Source organism: Arvicanthis niloticus, chromosome 20 (assembly GCF_011762505.2).
Source record: "Arvicanthis niloticus isolate mArvNil1 chromosome 20, mArvNil1.pat.X, whole genome shotgun sequence".
In the NCBI taxonomy this organism is placed as follows: Eukaryota; Metazoa; Chordata; class Mammalia; order Rodentia; family Muridae; genus Arvicanthis; species Arvicanthis niloticus.
Genome location: NC_047677.1, coordinates 7,548,300 through 7,552,750, shown reverse-complemented (window position 1 = coordinate 7,552,750; position 4,451 = coordinate 7,548,300). Strand labels below are relative to the sequence as shown.

Here is a 4,451-nt window from a genome sequence, read left to right as displayed (position 1 = left end):
AAAACTAAAGTAGGCAAGTAGTGTAATCGATTACATCTGTGGCTGGCAAAGCCCAACAGACAGACCAATGCTAAGTTACTGTGGCAATGTACTACTCAAACATGGATGCCTTTTAAAGTCTCTTAAACTTTATATTTCTCCTCTTATCAGTAAAAAAAAAAAGGATATGAAGAAAACAACCCAATTCAAAAGTGGGCTACAGATTTAATCAGAGAATTCTCAAAAGATGAAACTCAAATGACTAACACTTAACGGTCAACATCCTTAGCCATCAGAGAAATGCAAATCAAGACCACTTTGAAATTTCATCTTGCAGCCACCAGAATGGATAAGATCAATTAAAGAAGTGACAGTTCATGCTGGTGAGGATGTGGAGCAAGGGGAACTCTTACTCATTGCTAGTTGGGAGGGCAAACTTGTACAGCCAGTATTGAAATCACTATGTTGTTTCTTCAGGAAGATGGAAATTGATCCATCTCAAAATACTGTTATACCACTCTAGGATATTATAAAGGACACTTCATCTGGTGGGTTGAGATGTTTGCTCAACCACGTTCATTGCTTTTTGATTCATAATAGTCAGAAATTGGAAACAATCTAAATGTCCCTCAACAAATGACTGGATAAACAAAGTGTGGTACAGTTACACAGTTGAATGTTATTCAATTATTTAAAAATTTAAATTTTCTTGTAAATGAATGGAACTAGAAAAATAATCATCCTGAGTCAGGTGTCTAAGATCCAAAAGACATATATATGTATGTGTTAATTTATATGTGGATATTAGCTGTTTAGTCAATGATAACCAGTCTACAATTCATATAACTACATATATAGAGAGTAAGAGATGAGGGAAAACAGATAGATTCCCCCTAGGAAAGGAAAATAAAATAAATAGTTACAGATGGGTGAAAGTTAGGACCTGGAACAAGAGCGTCAAATGGAGCTGGGGAGAGGAGAAGGGAACAAGGGACAGAATATGAGGAGAGATAACTACAATTAAGGATTATTTTAGGGGTAGTATGGAGACCTAATGAAAGCAATCTAAAAGAAATTACCAAACAATGAGAAGGCACAGCCTAAAGTGTCCATTTCTTGTTACCATATGAAGCTTTCTCTAATTGATTTGTTGGCCAAAGAGGCCCTACTGGGATCCTGAACAACCCAGGTTGTTGCAAAGATTGCTTTCAACAAACTGGCAGCTAGGCCTCATCAATGAAGACAACTCATTGAACATGGAAAAGTCAAGTTGTTGTCTACATAGAGCCTTAACCCCTTCTTTCTGATATCTTTGGTACTAAAACGCACTCTGCATGCCATCAAAAAGAGAAGCATAAACATCAACCCAGACATAAACCCTGTATCAACATAATTAAACAATATCTGATTGATTCCATAGAATGGAACCCGTATCTGACACTATTTAGGTGACTAAGAACCTGAGATTGATTTGCCCAGGAACCTAAAGTAAAACCAAAAACTACTGTTTAAAAAAAGAAAAAAAAAAGTAATAAAATGACTCCTAATGGCATTCTGCTATATTCATAGATCAATGCCTTGCTCAGCCATCATCAGAAAAGCTTCCTCCTGCAGCAGATGGGAACAAATACAGAGACCCACAGCCCGACATGATGTAGAAAAATTTGAGACCTTGGAAAACTGAGCCCTAAATGGGATATCTTCATCAAAATCCTTGTCCCATGCTTCAGTGGAACAAGAGGAGAAAAAAAAAAAAAAAAAAAAAAAAAAAAAAAAAAAAAAAAAGCCAGAGAGATTAGAACCAAGCCCTCTAAATCAACAGGGTTAATGCACATATGAACTCATGGAGACTGAAGCCATATGCAGAGGGTCTGTATGTGTCTGTACCAGATCCTTTTCATATATATTATGGCTTCCAGTTTAGTGTGCTTATGAGATTTCTGAGTGTTAGAAAGGGTGGGTCTCTGATTCTTGAGCCTTCTTAGACTCTTTTTCTCCTGTTTTTTGTTTTGTCCAATTCCAATAGGTTAGTTTTTGTTTTTATTTTATTTTATTTCATTTTGTTATTACCTTATAGAAGCCTGTTTCTATTTTAATGGGAGATAGAAAGGCAGTGGATGCAGACAGGAGGGAATATGGAGAGAAAGTGGGAGGGAAAACTATAATCTGGACATGTTATATAAGAAAAATATTTTTTCTTTTCTTTTTTTTTCTTTTCTTCGTTTGTTTGTTTGTTTTTCAAGACAAGATTTCTTTGTGTAGTTTTGGATGCCTGGAAACTAACTCTGTAGACCAGAATAGTCTCAGTATCAGAGATCTGTGTTTGTCTGCTTCTCAAGTACTGGGATTAAAGGAAAAAGAAAAAAAAAGAATACACTAGAAAACACAATCACCATATATAATGTTCTTACTAAATGTTTCTTGCTTCTTATTTTTTAATGTTTTCTGTAAAGGGAAAAAAGGTGCCCTAATCTTTCCTCTAGCCATAATCACACTTAAAATGTAGATCCACCAATTGAAAAAAGTTTCAGCTTTTTAACTTGCAATTCATAATGCTCATGTAAAATTTTAGAACTGTTGTCATATTTAAGAAAACTTCTACTACATTTTCTTAATGCAAGAAATTTCTGTCATTAGCAAATAAACAAAAAAATTCAGTGACATAAACCAAAACCTATCACATTGACATTGGAAAAAATTAAAACAGGAGGAAAAGAGTCCAAGAGAAGGCCCAAGAACCAGAGACTCACTCTTTCCCAAATTCAAGAATCCCATAAAAACAGTAAGATTTTAGGGAAGATTAAATTTTCTTATCCTTTCTCTAATGAACAGAAACAGTCTTTAACTCTGCTACTGTTATTACAATGACATATTATATACCGTTTCAGCTTATCTTTGAGTATTTCATGCTTTATTAATTCATAAATTTTCAACAGCAAGACTATGTAAGGCTGGGAGAAGATCACAAGAGAAGTCAGAGTCAGAGGAAGGTAGGGAAGTTGGGTTTTGGGTGAGTACATTGTATCAGTAGATACAATGGATTGAATCCAGGTGTGAGAGCCTTTAAATATTTGTGTGCGGCTGAGGGTGTGCCTTTAAGTTAGAAATGGAAAATTTCTTAATGAAAAATTAGCACATTAAAAAGTACAAATGAATCATGTTAAAATTGTCATGAAATCGCCTATGAACGTAGCTTAGCTGGTGAAGTATTCGGCTAGCATATACAGAGCCTGGAGTTTGATCCCCAGCACTGTACAAACTGGGCATAGTGTTACCCACCTGTAACCCTCGCACTGAGAAACTGAAAGCAGGAAACTCAAGTCACTCAAAGTTACACTCAACAGCATGAAGATCTCAAGGCTACTCTGGGCTACCTGAGGCCCTGTCTCAGAAAATCAAACATCAGAGGGTTTGGACATACTGACCATCTAGTTTTAATGGTTTGCTGGTTTGTGAAACCTTCATTGCTCCACCAGAAGCAAAAGTGATCATGAGCTACAGAAACATATGTCACTAAACCCAAAGTAAAAATACTGCTAACTTCACTGCCTCTTAGTGTGAACTAAAGCATGCCTAAAATCTACTCAGTGCCAGCCACACAAGCCAATTGATGGGAGGAGAGTCAGTAGAGAAAATGACAGCAATGTGACTGATTTCAGTTACAACAATTTATCACTTTGGCAGCACATATACAAAATTGAAAGTGGTGGCGCACGCCTTTAATCCCAGCACTTGGGAGGCAGACTCAGGCAGATTTCTGAGCTCGAGGCCAGCCTGGTCTACAGAGTGAGTTCCAGGACAGCCAGGGCTACACAGAGAAATGCTGTCTTGAAAAAAAAAAAAAAAAATGAAGCAATGTAGAGAATATCAGCATAGCCCCTATGCAAGAATGACACAAAAATTTGTGAAGTGTTCCATATTTAAAATAAACAACAAAAGTATATGTTTGCAAACTTTACAAAAGCATTTGGGAAGAGGTACACAAAAGAGTGTGGACTGCAGAGACGTCTACTTTGTTAGTTTCATAGTAAATCCAGTCTCTGATCACCCTTTTCAAAATTATGATTCCCTGGATCTCCTGAATCTTCCTTCCATGCTTATGCATCTCCATATTATTTAGTGTATTATAATATTATCTGTTTAATTGTTTACCATTTGCTGTCTTCTTTGCCTTCTCTCAGATGAAGAGGAGTAATAGCTCAGCCATTAAAAGTGAAACTTAAAACCAAAAGACTTAAACCTAAAACCAAAAGGTGAAACTTAAAACCAAAAGGGTTGATGAACTCTTTTTCAAATTAGGATATCTTGAGTGTGAAAGTTCTACACATATATAAACACACACATACTACATGTTTATATGATCAATAATTCAGGGGTTTCACGTTTAAACAATTCCTAAATTGAGTTTTGCTTCTTATGCAGATATAAAAATGTTCATTTATATATCACATTTTTGGCTTTCAGGAAGAAAG

At 35.9% G+C, this 4,451-nt stretch overlaps 1 non-coding gene across 1 annotated transcript; it reads left to right on the top strand.

Annotated features, from left to right (window-relative positions):
* The first annotated feature begins 3,801 nt into the window (after positions 1–3,801).
* LOC117724994 (U6 spliceosomal RNA) lies at positions 3,802–3,903 on the top strand. The gene has a single exon (XR_004608863.1). It is a non-coding gene; the product is annotated as a U6 spliceosomal RNA (small nuclear RNA).
* The last annotated feature ends 548 nt before the right edge of the window (positions 3,904–4,451 follow it).